Below are 19,131 nucleotides of genomic sequence, written 5' to 3'. Positions count from 1 at the left end.
TCCATCCCTAGTTTTGGTTTCTCCCACATCCATGTTTTTAAATTAAAAAAAAAAAAATCTCATGGGAACAACAACAACAAATAAAAAAGTTCTTTTTATCCGGAGAACATTGTGAATTTTGATAAATTCTTTTCAAAACTTAACTGAAACAGAATTCTTACTCATCCCTAACCCAAATTGGGAAAGCACCCCACTTTTAATAGTGGCCAACCAGATGCTTCCAAAATCTCATGGGAACAACATGAAGACAATATGAATGTATGAATACCTCCCCACCACCACCACCACACTCAGAAACACAATCCCCACCCCACCCCACCCCACCCCAATAAGACCTACTGCTTCTGTACATTGTTCCCCAACCACAATGTTACATTTCTTTTCTGTTTTTCTTCCATTGATCAGCCATGATTTACTTCTCCAACATGGCAAACTCCTGCCCTTCCTTTTGTAACTTTTATTCATAACTACCCTCTAGAAGAGCCTCACAATCTGGCAGCTTTTTGCTTTTACTAGAGTGACCAGCTCCACAGTGGATGGAGCAGATGTTACTTCCAATGGAATTTTCTACAGCTGGGCTGACATTTCTCAGAAAACTTTATTTTGATTAATATTCTTAGCATTTTCTTTCTTTTTCTTTTGCCTCTCCTGAGACTGTTGTTGAATTTTGCCCTGCCCCTGCTCCACAGTTTTGCTCAGGCCTAGCATTTCCTGACACTAAATAACTCACTAGCTGCTATAAGTACAGGTCTTTGCCAGGTCCTCTTTGACAGCCACCTGATCTACCATCCTGAAAAGGAATGTTGGATAGCTTTCTTTATGTAGCCCAATCCAGATATCTTCAAGCACAACAACTGGTATGAAACCCAAAGCCAAGCTCAGTTATAGCAGAAAGTGTCCTGGGACTGCTACTGGAGGCCTTTTACCCCAGAAGAGCTCACTCCTGATACCATCTCTGAGGTCTCTAATCAGGTGGTCTCAGGAACTGCCATTTTTATTCCCCCACAATGTCCTGACATAGCATTGATCTGGGACATTGTGGGAAATGCAAATGGCGGCTCGTAGTTGGAGTCTGGAAGACAACATTTTAATTTTGTTAAGTAGCCTCTCCCCGATGCTATTTAACATCTATGTGAAGCTGCTGGGGGCTGTCATCAGGAGGTTTGGGGTGCGGTGTCATCAGTATGCGGATGACACGCAGCTCTACCTCTCATTCAAATCTTCACCAAGGTTGGCCATAGAATCTCTGTCCAGATGTCTGGAGACAGTGAGTGGCTGGATGGGGAGGAATAAGCTGAAGCTGAACCCTGACAAGACCAAGGTACTTTTGGTGGGAGACAAGAGGAGGCTGGGGGATGTTGACCTGGTGTTGAATGGGGTATGGCTACCCTTGAAAGACCAGGTCCGCAGCTTGGGGGTCATCTTAGGCTCCCAGCTGTCCATGGAGGCTCAGGTGTCAGCTGTGAGCTGCCAGCGCTGTACCAACTCCATCTGATACAGCGGCTGTGCCCCTACCTTCCCGACCATTTGCTCCCATTGGTAGTACATGCCCTGGTCTCCTCGTTTCGACTACTGTAATGCGCTCTATGTGGGGTTACCCTTGAAGATGGTTAGGAAGCTGCAGCTGGTACAGAACATGGCGGCTCACCTGATTAAAGGCAGCCGCCGGCGAGATCACATCACTCCAGTGCTGAAGGAGCTGCACTGGCTACCAGTTGTTTTCCGGGCCAAATTCAAGGTGTTGGCTTTGACCTTTAAAACACTATATGGCTCCGGCCCAGCCTATCTCAAGGAGCACCTCCAGCAACACCAGATAGGCCCCTCAACAAGATCAGCCTCAGATGGCCTTCTCTGTATCCCATCAGCCAGGACAGCTAGGCTGGTGAGGACGAGGGAGAGGGCCTTCTCTGTGGTGGCCCCCACTCTGTGGAACTCCCTCCCTGGGGAACTCTGCCATGCCCCCTCTTTAATGAGCTTCCGCCATGCATTAAAAACATGGTTGTTCAGGCAGGCATTTGGGGTGGGCTAGGGTAATTTTAGAAATGTGATGTTTTTAATGTTGAATTTTATTGTGTAAACTGTTTTTATTGTTGTACGTTGCCCAGAGTGGCTGGGTGACGGGCCAGATGGGTGCTTAATAAATTTAATTAATTAATTAATTAATATAAATTTCAGACAATTTTTGTATCACATTTCTATAACACCCAGCCGAAGGTCTCTGCAGTGGCTGCAAAGTGATGCTACATCGGGTGCATTGTGGGAAATTAAAATGGCAGCTCTCTACCCTGCTCTGATTGGAGCACTGCTACCTCCTCTGCTGCCAGGTAAGCCCACTGTATGAGAAGGTGCCACCAGAAGGCAATGCTTACTGAGCGTCCCCTCAAACCTAGAAACAGCCCTGCCCAGTGCACTGACAAGGAGTGTACGTATCTTTCAATATTGTACCTTGTTTTGTTTCTGAAGAGGGGCTGTTTTGAATACTTCGCAGCGTTATCACCGAAAGTCAGAATTACCTGATTTGGAGCACAAATTTGCTTGGCTTGTGATAATCAGATGCAATATAAATAGAATGTTATTGCCCTAAAAAGAATCCCTGCTTCAGCTCAAAATGGACAACAGGTTGCACACATCTGTACAAAACACATTGGATCCAGCCTCTGCATGCAAACCCTGATCCTAGAACAGGGGTTAATGTAACATGTAAATCTCCTTACCTGATCCAAAGCATAGGGACCTAATTACCTTGATTAAAACTGGTGGCAGCTTTACAACTGATTGCACCCCAGGTCAGTATTGCTATTGCCTGCAATATTTATTTGTAATTTCTATACCGCCCAATAGCCAAAGCTCTCAGGATGGTTCACAACTCCCTAGTCAGGTCAAAGCACTCTGGGTGGTTCTCTTATTCATTTGGATATCTCAGTCCTTTAGATAAATGCACAATGCTATCTGTCCTATTTGGTTATGCCCATGTTTTTTAGCTATACCCTGTCCCAGAATATACTATGTGTTGCTTTGCATTCTGCATATTCAAAAGTGCAGAAATCCTGCAAGCATATTAAGTAGGTCACCAATGCAGTTTCCCAGAGTTATAGCAAAAGAAGTCACAATGTGAACAGTGTGTGTGTGTGTGTGTGTTTGTTTTAAGTGTACACGGACTGTGTCGGACGCTTGAAAATATTGTTTACTTTTCCATAACACTCTAGAGGTTCCCTTGTTTAAAAAAAAAGCAAGAGATTTAAACTCATTTAGTAAATCTGTTTTGATCGTGCATCATTAAATGATTTATCATATTGGTAAAACCATTCACAGCATATACTAGAATGCCTCCTTGGGAACGATAGGAGTATATGCTGAGAATGCATATTAGGAAGAATTCGAGAAATCTACATTATCTTAACAAGTTCTTATCCTGCCAGAGGCATTTCCCTCCATTTCTTCTGCTTTCCCTGTTAAAAAATGGTTTGGGGTTGTTGTTGTTTTTTGGGTTTTTTAAATGAAGCAATTATATCTTTGGGCAGAGGGAGAAATACTACTAAAAGAACATGAGGCATCTACTTACTCTGTGTCCAAAAGCTAGGACATTCTGGCGTTGGGTATGCAAATGTTGATCTGTTATCTGCCTCTTATACCTTAGTATGAAATGTCTCCAAGCTGCATTATATGGAGCACACACTAAACAACACAATATGTCTGAGATGGAGCCTCTGCCTGAACTCTGATTCCCTTTTGTATTTTGGTGAGCAGTGTTTCATCCCAGATTGAGATGGCCGAACGTCACAGAGCTTTGCTTTTGCAGAGTCAATGCAGACCTTGCACATCTGTGCAGAGAAGGGATGGAGGGGGAGTCGAGGGTTGCTTGAGAGGGAGCTGATGTTGTTTTCAAAAGTGCTGTATTATGCTTACTGGTTCACAGCAGTGCCAAAAAGGATCAGTAATATGCAGGATATCTATAATCTGTCCAACGTTAACACTTCAAAGACCAAACCTTGACCCACACGTGTTGGGCCAACCATTGAACCAAATGCCTAAACCATTCATACCACTTGCATTCCCCCTGGATTTCCATGTAAGATGATTGAGGAATCCAGTCTTTGCAGATTCTGAGATGTAACTGACCTGATCTGTGCTTCCCGCACTAAGGTGCAGATGGGAACATGGTCATCCATCAACTTCTGCTCTTCTTCCCAACACAGTTCTTAGCTCAAAAAATATGTACATTTAAAAATATGTATTTAGGTGCAATTAATGCAGAGAAGGGCAACTCCACATTCAAAGCTCTGTCCCTCCCATGATATCATCTGCTCTGCTCTACCCACTTCTGTTATTTAAAAAAAATTCCATGTGGCTCCATGCTTCTCTCTACATAGATAAAGAGACTTACCCAGGGCTTGCGGGAGCCACCTCCTCACCCCGGCTGAGTCAGGCTGCTCCTTCCCATGCTGCTTGCACCCTGATTGGGATGTGAGTGGTGCAGAAAGTGGTGCTAGGGATGTATGGAGTGTGTAAAATACATTCCATCTGTGTCTTGCAGATTGTCAGGTGCCTTTTGTTCTGTCATCCATCCATCCATCCATCCATCCATCCACAGAATCAGATTTTTTAACTTTCCAAGTGTGCACAAATTTGCATGTGTGAAAATGCACAAATTCCCCCAAAATGTGTATTTTCACATTTTATTCTATGGGGAAAATGCACACTTTTGGCTGCGTTTTGTTTGTGCAAAATTTAGGAAAGTTAGAAAAATGCTCTGCAAGTCCATGGAATCCGCCTGACAGGGGAAAAGCCAGTCTACTGCAGGTCAGATTCATAAAAATCCAAACTCATTTGGTTCTGTTGTGGATTTCTCTGAGATCCCTAAGTTGTGCAGGGCACTTCCCAGCTAATCTCCAATCTCTAACCAGATCTCTGATTGGAGATAAGAAAGAGATTCCCCTTTGCACTGCTCACCCTCACCTTGTGCAGGGGGAAGAGGCTTGTGGAGGGCAGGGGGAGGGGTCAGCAGAGGATACTCCAACCTCTGAGGGCCAGATTGGGTCCATGGGCTGGAGGTTGCCCTCCCCTGGTGTATAAGATTGCAGCCTGATTCACCCATCTCCAGAACCATCCAATATTTGGCAAAGCTGAATTTTACATGTTGATTTCCATCCATGGAGAAATAGAAATGAAGAGAAGAAGATTGGAATGTAAAAACCTGTTGAATTAAACCTGATCAATAAAAAAAAAAATCATTGAACAGGATCAGGTAGGGAATTTGTTCATGAAAATGTATGGCAAAAGCTCTGCAAATTTTGCATTACACCAACTTTTTTTCCCCTTCATACTTATGAAATAGCATGGATATGTTTCTATCAGGGTCAGCACTCATTAATTCCTGTGGCAATAGCAGCATCATATTCTAGGATGGCTTTTAAAAAAAATATTCAAGAGACTCATCACCAAAGTAGAGTATTGGATTTTAGTTTCCTTCTGTAAATTGAAGCTTGTCCTCTTTAATCAAGGCTTCTCAAGCTCTTTCCAACCCCCCTGAGGGAAAATAGATTTTTAGAAATTATTTACAGCGCCTTTGCCAATTATCTTGTATCAGTTCCAGCCACCTACACAGTCTTATGAGCATATGAACCTTATCCGGTGAAGTTGGAATGTTATCCAGGCTTTGCCTCCGGGCCCAGGAACACACGGTCCTTCAGACAATATCTTCTTGGCCTTTGCTTCAGCCATCTGAACACCAGCAGACTCTGTTCTGCCTCTCATAGCACTGTCTGCCAAAAGAACTTCCAACCTAGCTTTTCAGGCCCATCAGTGTATGTAGCTATGCAGGGTATAGTGGTAAATTTTGAAGTACAGGCATTCTTCATGACAGTCCCTATAGCCATGCCCCCAAGGAGAGTTTAAAAAATGCAAGCAACTGTATTGATCCATATCAACAGCTGTATTGATCCATATCAACAGCTCTAGCAATTTTCATCTCTATCAGGAGCAGGACCTTAGTAAAGCTAATAGGTCTCAATTGCCCATTCAAGACGAAGTTACTCCAAATACTTTGCATCACAACTGGCAAAAATATATTGCTGTTGGGAAAATTCATTTGCCCCAGCTATTATAAGAAGTGAGAGTAAACTCAGAGGAAAAAGGGAATTCTGAGGGGGTGGCAGACGATGCCAGTGTCCCTGCTAATAAAAAAGTGCTGGTGTTGTGTCTCTGGTAGGGGTGCACGAAACCCACTTACCTGTTCTCGCAGCTTTTCGCGGTGGGGAGGTGCTTCGCTGCTCTCCCCCCGAAGTTCAGGCCAGAGGGGGGAGGCTTCCCGCCTCGCCCGGCCGAAATTCAGGCCGGGGGGGAGGCTTCCCGCCTCGCCCGGCCGAAATTCAGGCGGGGGAGGAGGCGCCTCGCCTCGCCCGGCCGCGAAATTAAAAGTTAAAAAAAACATGCCCCCGTGATAGGCTACGTGACGATTAACGTAGCCTATCATGGCTAGATCTGCAAAGTCAGCCATGATAGGCTACGTAAATCGTCATGTAGCCTATCACGGGTGACTTAAAAAAAAAAAAAAGTGCGTAGGCAAATGGCGGCCCCCATAGGGAGCCACCATTCGCGTTCCTTATTTGGTCGCTGTAGTCTACGTAAATCTTTACGTAGACTACAGCGGCCAAATAAGGAACGGGAATGGCGGCTCCCTATGGGGGCCGCCATTATCTGTACGCGCTTTTTTTTTTTTTAAAGTCACCCGTGATAGGCTACGTGACGATTTCCGTAGCCTATCACGGCTGACTTTGCAAATCTAGCCGTGATAGGCTACGTTAATCGTCACGTAGCCTATCACGGGGGCATTTTTTTTTTTTTTAGTTTTTTTGGAATGGTGGCGGCGGCAGCCGGTTGAAAGATCAGCTGCCACCCCCGCCCCTGACAAAGACCTGACGAACCGCCGCCGGGACCCACCGCCGGGAGGGACATTCGGGAAAGGTAAGTCCCGTCCCGGGGGTGGGGGCGGGGGATGGGGGGGTGCGGAGAATTCCTCCCCGAAACTTGTTCGGGGGGCCGAACGTGTTGGCGCTCGGCCCCCCAAAGTTTTGGGGAGAAATTCTCCGCCAACCCTAGTCTCTGGGCTGATCTACACTTATGGGTTTTTTCGCTTCCAATGAGGTTTCACTGCCTGTCTTTCACACTACGCAGTACCCACCTCGAATTGGAACCGGAATTTCCTAGGAATGTTGGAGAATTCCACCACGGACTCCAGTAAGGCCGGATCCTTTAAAATCTGCCCCTCCGGAGTCCGTGGCGGAATGGGTTAATCCCCACCAGCACCCCGTGGAATCCCCCCAGGACGGAGCCTACCTGGCAGCAGTGGCAGCAGCTCCAGTGGTGGCTCCAGCGGCGGCTCCAGCGGCAGCGGCTCCAGGTCGTCTTCCGGCTGCTGCCGGGCTGCGGCCGAAAATGGCGGCTGCTACGCTGGCTGCCATTTGTGTCCCTGCCAAGCTGTGATAGGCTACGTAAGTATCTACATAGCCTATCACAGCTAATGCAGGGATGCCATTTGCATCCTTGTCTTTTGCCGTGATAGGCTACGTAAATATATACGTAGCCTATCATATGTAACACAGGGACACAAATGGCGTAGCAGCCGCCATTTGCGGCTGCAGTCCAGCAGTAGGGGTGGACGAAAGTCACTTACCTTTTCTCGCAGCTTGTTCGCGGTGGGGGGGAGCGCTTCGCTGCTCCCCCCGCGAAGTTCAGGCGGGGGGGAGGCTTCCCGCCTCGCCCGGCCGAAATTCAGGCCGGGGGGGAGGCTTCCCGCCTCGCCCAGCCGAAATTCAGGCCGGGGAGGAGGCTTGCCGCCTCGCCCGGCCGTGAACGCGAAAGTAAAAAAAACAAACAAAAAAATGCCCCCTGATAGGCTACGTGACGATTCATGTAGCATATCACGGCTAGATCTGCAAAGTCAGCCGTGATAGGCTACGTCAATCGTCACGTAGCCTATCACGGGTGACTTTAAAAAAAAAAAAAGCGCGTACGCGAATGGCGGCCCCCATAGGGAGCCGCCATTCGCGTTCCTTATTTAGTTGCTGTAGTCTACGTAAACGTTTATGTAGACTACAGCGACCAAATAAGGAATGGGAATGGCGGCTCCCTATGGGGGCCGCCATTATCCGTACACACTTTTTTTTTTTTTAAGTCACCCGTGATAGGCTACGTGACGATTCACGTAGCCTATCACGTCTGACTTTGCAAATCTAGCCATGATAGGCTACGTGAATCGTCACATAGCCTATCAGGGGACTTTTTTTTTTCTTTTATTGCAATGGCGGCGGCGTTTCGACCGGCTGCCACGCCCGCCCCGCTCGAACACCCGCCGAACCGCCAGCCGGACCCGCCGCCGGGAGGGACGTTCAGGGAAGGTAAGTCCCGTCCCGGGGGGGTGCGGGGGGCAGGGGGGGTGCGGAGGATTTCTCCCCAAAACTTGTTCGGGGGGCCAAACACATTGGCGCTCGGCCCCCCAAAGTTTCGGGGAGAAATTCTCCGCCATCCCTATCCAGCAGTGGATGGAGGTCCGGCTGTGGGTGGCCCTGGCTGGCAGCTCCATGGAGTCACCATGGAGCAGAACCGACGGGGAGGATTCCAGGGGGGGGACAGAGTGCTCCCCCCCACCACGGATGGCCCCAGCGGAACAAGGTGTTTCGTACACCCCTAGAATTTCCCACTTCCGTGCTCCCGCTTTCAATACCTGATATCCTGGTATTGCCCCTTAATGTGCTGTGATTTTCTGCCTTTGCTACAGTATCTGGTCTAGGGATGGACAAAAGTCCCTTACCTGGTCCCGAAGCTTGCTTCGCAGTGGGGGGGAGGTGCTCTGTCCCTCCCCCCAAAATTCTGGCCGGGGGGGAGGCACCCTGTCCCTCCCCGCCAAAATTCTGGCCAGGGGGGAGGTGCCCCGTCCCTCCAGCCACGAAACCTCATCTCCTGCCGGGACGTAAATGTCGGAGGACGTAGCTGCTGCCGTTTGCATCCCTGCAGTCAGCCATGATAGGTTATGTAAATGTTTACGTAGCCTATCACGGCTGACTTAAACAAAAAAAAAAGTGCGTATGCAAATGGTGGTGCCCATGGGTGTCACCATTTGGGTTTCTTATTTTGGCATGTGTAGTCTACATAAACATTTATGTAGACTACGGCGAAAATAAGGGCAATGCTATTTGCTTTTTTTTTCAAAGTCAGCCATGATAGGCTACGTAAACATTTACGTAGCCTATCACGGTGTTTTTTTAAAAATCTAGCCGTGATAGGCTACGTAAATCTTTACGTAGTCTATCAGGTTTGTTTGTTTGTTTTACTTGGAAATGGTGGCGGCGGCGGCCGGTCGGAAGACCCGCTGCTGCCGAACCGCAACCGAACCGCGACCGAACCGCTGCCGGAGCTGCTGCCGCCAGGGACATTCGAGCAAGGTAAGTCCCATCCCGGGGGGGGGGGGCAGACCGTTTCTCCACCAATTTCGGGGGGCCGAATGCACTGGCATTCGGCCTCCCTGAGATTCGTGGAGAAATTCTCTGACATCCCTAATCTGGTCATAATCCCCTCCCCTGCCTATCCAGGCTTCCTGCACTGAGCAGGGGGTTGTTCTGTCCCTTCAAATGAGACTAAGTTTTACCCCCTTCTATCCCCTGCATCACTGTTGTTTTTTTAATTAAGGCATTATCTTCAAAGAATTGTGGCTTCTCCACAATTTTTTTTTTTCTAATTCAGGCATGATCTTTGAAGATTCGATGATGTGAAACAAAAGGTGCCTGACAATCTGCAAGACACCGACGGAGTGGATTTTACACAGTCCATACATCCTAACTGGCAAATTACTAATCTATACAAATGATCTAAGAACTGGTTCTTATACCCTGAACTTCCTAGGTGTGCAGAGATGAGACCCACTGCAAATTGTTTCTCCTTTCAGGTAAATGCTTTAGTTCAAATTATTACAACTTGGTGCTCCTCTCCAGTTGCAATTGATGAATAGATTTTCCAGTAGAAACTAGGAATGGATGGACTAACCCACACCCGGTGAGCATGAGTGCTCGCTGAGTCACCGCTGCCACCCACCCCTGTTTGCTGGGCTGCATGAGCATTGGAGGCCTTGGTCAGTGATCCAGGAGCACCTTGCAGCCATCCTTTCCTCGCTACAAGCCTCCATTTGTACACAAGGTGGGGGCTCTGCAATTTCTGTTTATTTAACATTGAACGCACTGGTGGCCATACAGGACCATTTCTGCAACATTAGAAGCATATTTTGATGTGTGTCTGTTTCTGTTTTACAAGATACATATTTCTGTATGAACTGCTGAAGTTCAATAGCCAAAATCAAAACACAGACAAGAGGCTTCTATCCACGGCTCTTTAATCCTTTGACTTCAGTGGGTCATACAGATGCTAATTGTCGGTAACTCACAGTCTACAAAGGAAATACCTTCAGGGAGTTCAAAGAGAAACCAGGAAGATTGAAAGTTGCCTACCATTTGAGAAAAGGTGGGCACGCTTCCCTAACTTAAGGTGTGGGGATCTCCCTCTGTCTCGAGAGGAATCCACGTGTAGCTGTTCCCGTCGGGGCAATCAGGCAGATCGCCTCAGCTCTGCCCCTGCCATCTCTCTCTCGGCTCTGCGTCTGCACCTGGTGTCTAAGAATTCAGGGTTTCCAAGCCCCGCCTCTCCCTGTTCACTGACTCTCACGGGTGTGTGTGAAGAGAGGCTGTCCCCATCCAGCTGGACTATTGAAACCTGAGGAGTCTGTCCCTCCCTGTCTGGAAGAGTCTGGAAAAGTTTCTCCCCCACGTTTTGTGGTTCCTCTTTGGATGCTGAGCTACTCTGCCACTGCCTATGCTCAGAGGCACCCCGACACTGTGGTAGTGTGAAGGAGGCATGTATGTCACTGCCTATTCACTCATTGGCTGTCTGCCTGGCAAGCAAACATGTGGCAGCAATGTTGGAGGAGGAGGAACAGCTTCAGCACATGGTAACAATGCTGTTAAGAAGGCAGATTCACTGAGGGAGGAGGGAGTCCACTGAGACCATCTTGCCCTGTCTTTAGTAGCTTTTTATGGCCTCATGTCTAGCTCAAGCTCATTCTCTTAGCTTGCTTATAATGACTTTTCACCACCCAGTACATCCTGTATGCAAGCGACTTATAATATTTTGGTTCCAGAATGTTACAGTAATAGAGAATGAAAAATAAAATATTAAAGGTAGCTTTTTCATCTAACAATGCATGATACCTTTTGCTTACTAAATTGCAAGTTCTCTCAAAACTCACCATTTTGTACTATGAAAATTTATGTACATTTAATAAATGTTTAACTGTTTAATGGACTAAAAGGGATATGGTTAAGCAACCAAAACTCCTTCCATCAGCTGCCAGATCTGTTTTTTGCTAGTCAAAATCCCACTTCGGGTGTTCAGTTAGGATGAGCGAATGAGTGATGTTCAAGAGTGCTGGGATTCTCTGAATATCATCTTGCCACTCATCTCACGCCTGATTCCCATTCACATTTGTGATCACTGCTTGCTCTGCACAAATGGGAAACCTGTGCTAATCGAGCAGCAAACAGGAGATTTCCATTGATTTGCACAAACTAAGGATGTACGAAAGTCACTTACCATTTCGCAGGTGTGATTCGCAGTTGGGGGGAGGTGCTCCGTCCCTCTCCCCGGAATCCTCCCTGGCCGGCTCTGCTCCGCGGCGGCTCCACGGAACCAATGGCCAGGGCCGTCTGCAGCCAGAGTTCTGGCTGCAGCCGGGCTGCTGTGGATGCAAATGGTGGCCGCCGTAGCGGCCACCATTTGCATCCTGCCAGGCTGCCATGATAGGCTACGTAAGTATTTACATCGCCTATCATGGCAAAGAGCAGGAACGCAAATGGCAGCCACTATGCCATTTGCACCGCTGCTCTTTCCGTGATAGGCTACATAAGTACTTACTTGGGTAGCCTATCACAGAATAAGTGGCTGCCATTTGCGTGGCTGCCTTTACCGTGATAGGTTACGTAAATACTTACGTAGCCTATCACGGAAAGAGCAGCGGCACAAATGGCGTAGCAGCCACCATTTGCACCCCTGCTCTTTGCCGTATTAGGCTACGTAAATACTTACGTAGCCTATCACGGCAGCCTGGCAGGACACAAATGGCAGCCGCTACGGCGGCCAGTATTTGCAGCCACAGCAGCCGGCCAGAAGACTAGCCACCGCTGCTGCCGGAGCCCCAGGTAAGTTTTGTTCCTGGGGGGATTCCGGGGGGGGGGAGGCTGTTCCGTCACGGGTTTCGGGGGGCTGAATGCCAGTGCATTCAGCCTCACTGAAATCTGTGGCGGAATTCTCCGCCATCCCTAAAATAGACTCAATCAGCCCCACTTTAGTCTATGGAGGAAAGTTTCCTCCATAGACTAAAGTGGGGCTGATTGAATCTATGGAGAATAATTGCACAAATTAGGAAATTTGTGCAAATCAAACCAGGTATTAATAGGGATGCTAGAGAAATTAAAGACAGATTAAAATGAGCTCGGATTTGTAAGAATCCAACCTGCGGAATCCGCTGCGGAGTGACCCCCTCAGGCCCTGCGGCGTCTGTGGACTTTAAGATGATTTTTTTACTTTCCCGAAATTTATGCATATAAATCCATAGAAAAATAAGTAAGTTTTTGCTGAGGAAACGTAGGGGAGAATACACTAAATGTTACGTACTGGGGTAAATTATGTAAATACTTAGGTAAATACTTACGTAATTATTTCCGTATTTTTCCGCATGACAAAAATATTCACATCCGTCTGTGGGTGGATGATGGAACGAAAGGCACCTGACAATCTGCAAAACACAGATGGCGCGGATTTTACATAGTCCATACCGCCCTAGGAATTCAGAACGACAGGAACGCAAGCACGTGTTTGGGAATTTACGAATGTTTTCAGCGGACTCATGATTGCGCTCACACTTCCATTCAGATTGGAACAGGGCAGGCCTGCATGTTTTGTGAGCAAAAATGAAATTCTCATACATCCCTAGTATTCAATACAAACGAGAGAAGGGGCTCTTGAGAACAAACAGTCTAGGATGTCGCCTGGCTGATTCATGGTCACTGTCAGTCTGAAGGGAGCCTATGCACGTATGGATGAATGTGAATCAGGGTTCCTGTACCCATGGGCAGATGTATATGTACATAAGGCCTGTTCAGACTGGGGCTGATCATGTGCTAGCCAGGGGGCATTGCTGGTATGTGTGTTGAGGTAGGCTAGCCAGCTCATTATCAAGAGCCCCATCACAAACGCCTGAAAACACGGAGATCATCTGGGATTCTTTTTCGGCCTGCGTTTGTTTAAAGCATTTTTGGTTTTTGCTTCTCAATGAGCCTTTGGAGGATAGAGCAGGCAAACATCCAAACACAGAAAATAAATACACAGTAAAAAAGCATAATTGTCGTGATTCATCCTCCAGCAACACCGCGCTATGAGCTAAGCAGGCATGCTGCATGCATTTTTAAAAACTGAAATTTCCCTTTTGATCTTCTTTCAGTATGTTAAGTATTTGCTAATTTTCCCCCCTCTGAGTTTCCAGAGAAATACAGAATATTCTCTCTGTTGACTCTTCTGCTCTTTTAAAGTCTTATATAAATGATCTCCTCAGTAGATGTGAATCTGATGTTTGCTTTCAGGACACTTTGGAATCCGCAATTGTGTTACCTGGGAGATCAGGAAAAAGAAGTAAAAATGACTTTGTGCATGAAAGCAACGCAGAAAATAAATAAATAAAGGTACTGGAAAAAATCCTTCACAGATACGGGAATATATTCACAGGGAAATGGGGTTCAATCCAGCTTTGGTTTCCATTACAGTTGGGTAGACATAAGTCATGAACAGGTTGTCCCACTGATTTCAATAGAACCTAAGTGCAGCTAACATTGCAATTCCGGAATGGGACTTACATTTGGCAAATGTCCCTGGCGTTGGCAGGTCTCGGCGGTGGTTCAGCAGCGGCGGCCGGTCTTCTGACCGGCTGCCGCCACCGCCACCATTTCCCAGTAAAAAACAACAACAACAACAAACATGATAGGCTATGTAAAGATTTACGAAGCCTATCAAGGCTAGATTTTCAAAAAACACCATGATAGGCTACGTAAATCCTTACGTAGCGTATCACGGCTGACTTTAGGGGGGGGAAGCATATACACAAATGGTGGCGCCCATGGGCGCCGCCATTTGCGTACACACTTTCCTCCCCCCAAAGTCAGCCGTGATAGGCTACGTAAGGATTTACATAGCCTATCACGGCTGACTGCAGGAACGCAAATGGCAGCGGCTACGGCCACCGCCATTTTCATCCCAGCAGGAGAAGAGATTCACGGCCGGAGGGATGGGGCGCCTCCCCCCCCAGCCAGAATTTCAGCAGGGAGGAATGGAGCGCCTCCCCCCCACCGTGAAGCAAGCTGCGGGACCAGGTAAGGGACTTTCATCCATCCCTACATTTGCCCTAAGACCACAAGGTGGCAGATAATAAGTGAGAACATAGTGTTTGTTTCACCTGAAAGCACTTTTTTTTCTTTTTCTTTTTTGGGAGGTCGGTTTTGTTTCATTCTCAACTTATGCAGTGTTGGCGAACTGTGATTGATAGTTCTGGATAAATTTGGTCAGAAGTGAGCCTCACTATGCTCCCTGGGACTAACTCCCTGGTAAGTATGTTTAGGATTGTGGCCTTAGACATAACCTTTCAGGAAGATATTGGTCAACCTGAACAGTTTAGCAGCACTCTGTGGTAGAGTCGTTTCATTTCCAGAGCATATCAGACTTTGGGGCTTTGTTATAGAGATTTTGGTAGTAGGGGGCAAGGTTCAGAACCTAGTTTAAATGCCTAATTTTGGGGAATATATATATATATATATATATATATATATATATATATATGGTCCTTCTCTGGAGCTCCCACCAAAGGAAGTAAGGTGGGTGGCTACCAGAAAGAGGGCCTTTTAAGAGGGCCTTTTCTGCTGTGGCAGTCCGGCTGTGGAATAAGCTCCCTAGAGAGGTTTGCCTGGTGCATGCCTGCATTGTACACCTTCTGCCGCCAGGTGAAGACCTTTTTGTTCTCCCAGTATTTTAGCATTTTAGCTTCCTAGTCTTTTAGCTCTGGTGTTTTTAATCTGTATTTTAAATAGGGTTGGCGGAGAATTTCTCCCCGAAACTTCGGGGGGCCGAGCGCCAACGTGTTCGGCCCCCCGAACAAGTTTCAGGGAGAAATCCTCCGAACCCCCCCCGCACCCCCCCGGGACGGGACTTACCTTCACCGAATGTCCCTCCCGGTGGCTGGTCCGGCCGGCGGTTCGGCGGGTGTTCGAGCGAGGCGGGAGCAGCAGCCGGTCTTTTGACCGGCTGCCGCCACCGCCATTGCAATGAAAGAAAAAAAAAACGCCCCCTGATAGGCTACGTGACAATTCACGTAGCCTATCACGGCTAGATTTGCAAAGTCAGCCGTGATAGGCTACGTCAATCGTCACGTAGCCTATGACGGGTGACTTTAAAAAAAAAAAAAAAAGTGTGTACGGATAATGGCGGCCCCCATAGGGAGCCGCCATTCCCGTTCCTTATTTGGTCACTGTAGTCTACGTAAAGATTTACGTAGACTACGGCGAAAATAAGGGCAACGCTATTTGTGTTGCCTTTATTTTCGCCGTAGTCTACGCAAACATTTACGTAGACTACAGCGACCAAATAAGGAACGCGAATGACGGCTCCCTATGGGGGCCGCCATTAGCGTACGCGCTTTTTTTTTTTAAAGTCACCCATGATAGGCTACGTGACGGGAGGGACATTCGGTGACATTCGCCCCGGCCTGAATTTCGGCCGGGGCGAGGCGGGAAGCCTCCCCCCTGGCCTGAATTTTGGCTGGGCCGAGGCGGGAAGCCTCCCCCCCCGGACGGAACTTCGCGGGGGGACCAGCGAAGCGCCTCCCCCCCACCGCGAACGTCCTTCAAGGAAAGGTAAGTGACTTTCGTCCACCCCTAATTTTAAAACTCCGCATTGCTGCTAGATTTTATTCTGGTTGTTTTGTTATATTGTGGTTTTAAGCTTTTATATTTTATGTTTTATGCTGCACTGTGTGGTTTTAATTTCTGTGAACCACCCAGAGAGCTCCAGCTATTGGGTGGTATAGAAATGAAATGAAATGAAATAGATAAATAAATAATATATTCAGGTTTAAATTGGGGATGAGGGAAGCCATGTGTTTTATTCTAGTTAGTTGAAACGTAACAAAAGGGAAGGAGTTGAAAGGCTTTGAAGTCTAGTTACTGTGAAACACTGGAGTGACCTGGTGTTATTTTCTTTATACATTTGAGTGATAGTCATCGTGAGAAACATCAGTTGTGAATGCTGGCCTTTTCTAGAAGCAGGTGCTGTGCCTAGGAAATTCATTCAATGCTATATTTAAGCTTTGCTTAAATAAAAATCCCAACAGTGCAATCCTCTGACATGTTCCTGGGAGAAAGGCCACTTGAAAGAGGGGTGATTAACCTTTGAGTAGAGATACATAGATATATACATTGGTATATCTCACAATGATCAGGAATATATGGGCTCCTGAGGAATAGCATGTGATCTAAAACACCATGAAGGAAGCCAACAACACCCCGCCCCCCAATTCCCAATGGCACCCAACATTCTGCCAACCACTTCTTCTCCACTTTGCCCCACACATCATCAGTCAAGGTAAGGGATGTGCAAAATTCTCATACATCCCTACGGTCAGGTACATACATGTCTGTAGGAGGACTTGATGAAAGCAGGAGCGGGCAGATGGGTTTGTTTTGTTTTGTTTTTGTTTTTAACTGGAACCCCAGTCCCAAGAGGCCAGTTACATATTTCACCCCATGAGCCATACACTGGGATGACCTCCATAAATTCACATCTGTATCCAGGGCCAACCCTGCCATTAGGCAATGTGAGGCAGGTACCACAGGTGGCAGATGCTGGGGAAGGGCAGCTGCTGCAGCCATTCTTCCTGAGCCCCCACAGCATGGATAGGATCAGACTACACAAGTAATTTCTCATGGATCAAAAGCGGGGGGGGGGCAGCAAAGCATGAAGAAACCCATAGGATAGCAAATACTTATTTCTGGCCTGACCTCAGTTCTCTCTGAGGACCCTATGGAAAGAGGAAGTAGGTGGCATAGTAGTATTTGTCATATATATATGAGAAGATGATAGATAGATAGAGATAGAGAGATAGAGATAGATAGATATAGATATAGATATAGATATGTATGTTTTAAAGCCAATGTTGTGTAGGTCCAGGGGTACTGTGTATGTGTGTGTGGGGGATCATATCTACTGGCGGTAGGGATGTATGGACTGTGTAAAATCTGCTCCATCTGTTTTTCGTGGATTGTCCATGGATGCAATTATTTTCCCCATCATCATATGGAAAAATACGGAAATAATTATGTAAGTATTTATGTGAGTACTTACATAATTTTAGGGATGGCGGAGAATTTCTCCACGAATCTCCAGGAGGCCGAACGCCAATGCATTCGGCCCCCCGAAATTGGTGGAGAAATTCTCCGCCGGCCCCCCGGCCCCCCCCCGGGATGGGACTTACCTTGTGCGAATGTCCCTCTCGGTGGCGGGTCCTGGTCTTCTGACCGGCTGCTGCCGCCGCCATTGCAAAATAAAAAAGTAAAGTAAAAACACACACACACACACCCGTGATAGGCTACATAACAATTTACTTAGCCTATCACGGCTAGATTTCCAAAGTCAGCCGTGATAGGCTACGTAAATCATCATGTAGCCTATCACGGGTGACTTTGAAAAAAAAAAAGCGCGTACGCAAATAGCGGCGCCCATGGGGCACCACCTTTTGCGTTCCTTAGTTTGGCACGTCTAGTCTACGTAAAGATTTACGTAGACTACGGCGAAAATAAGGGCAACACAAATAGCGTTCCCTTATTTTCGCCATAGTCTATGTAAATCTTTACGTAGACTAGACGTGCCAAACTAAGGAATGGAAATGGCGGCGCCCCATGGGCGCCGCCATTTGCGTACGCGCTTTTTTTTTTCAAAGTCACCTGTGATAGTCTACATGATGATTTACATAGCCTATCATGGCTGACTTTGGAAATCTAGCCGTGATAGGCTACGTAAATTGTTACTTAGCCTATCACGGGTGTGGGTTTTTTTTTTAAACTTTACTTTTTTTTTCGCGGCCGGGTAGACGGGGCGCTCCTTCCCGGCCTGAATTTTGGCGGCGAGGGATGGGGTGCCTCCCCCCCGGCATGAATTTCGGCCGGGCAAGGCGGGGCGCCTCCCCCCCCTCGCCTGAACTTCGGGGGAGAAGCGAAGCGCCTCCCCCCCACCGCGAAGCAAGCTGCGGGACAAGGTAAGTCCCTTTCGTCCATCCCTACATAATTTACCTCAGTACATAATACTTAGTGTATTGTCCCCTATTCCAATCAATGTTTCCTCAGCAGAAACTTGTGTATTTTTCTACTGATTTATATTCGTAAATTTCGGGAAAGTAAAAAAAAATCATCCGAAAGTCCACGAACTCTGTGCAGCATGAGGGGGTTGCTCCACAGGGGATTCCACAGGTCGGATTCTTAGAAATCTGAGCTCATTTTAATCCATCTCAAATTTCTCCAGCATCTTCAATTGGGGGTGCTATTTGCTGCTCTGCATCAGGCAACAAAATGTCTTGGACTGTCGCTCTCTACATCTGAGGTACTACAGATCAGCAGTATAACAGCCTACTTTAGAAGAAGTGGGGAAACCCTTTTTTTTGCTATAGTTAAACAATTTAGTTAGAAATCCTTGCTGATCTACTGCAATTTCTGCAAATGATCCACTGATCTACCAATACATCTGTACAATACTTCCTGTCCACCTCCACCTTAAAGTAATACCCTTACAACATGAAGGACATGGGATTTTTGCAACAATAGAAGGGCGGGTATAAATTAATAAATAAAAATAAATAATAGTGTTGACCTACCCAGACTGGAACTGCCTGTCGGAATTCATAGGTAATTCATTCAGGTTCCCCAACTTACTAAAAATAAGGTGTCTTTAGAGTTTGCATGGTTATCACTCTTGGGTAGGGATGGCAGAGAATTCCACCAC

This window comes from Heloderma suspectum, chromosome 4 (genome assembly GCF_057233095.1).
Source record: "Heloderma suspectum isolate Gila_16-S chromosome 4, 16-S_ref, whole genome shotgun sequence".
Classification (NCBI taxonomy): Eukaryota; Metazoa; Chordata; class Lepidosauria; order Squamata; family Helodermatidae; genus Heloderma; species Heloderma suspectum.
Note: the sequence above shows the minus strand (reverse complement) of the source record.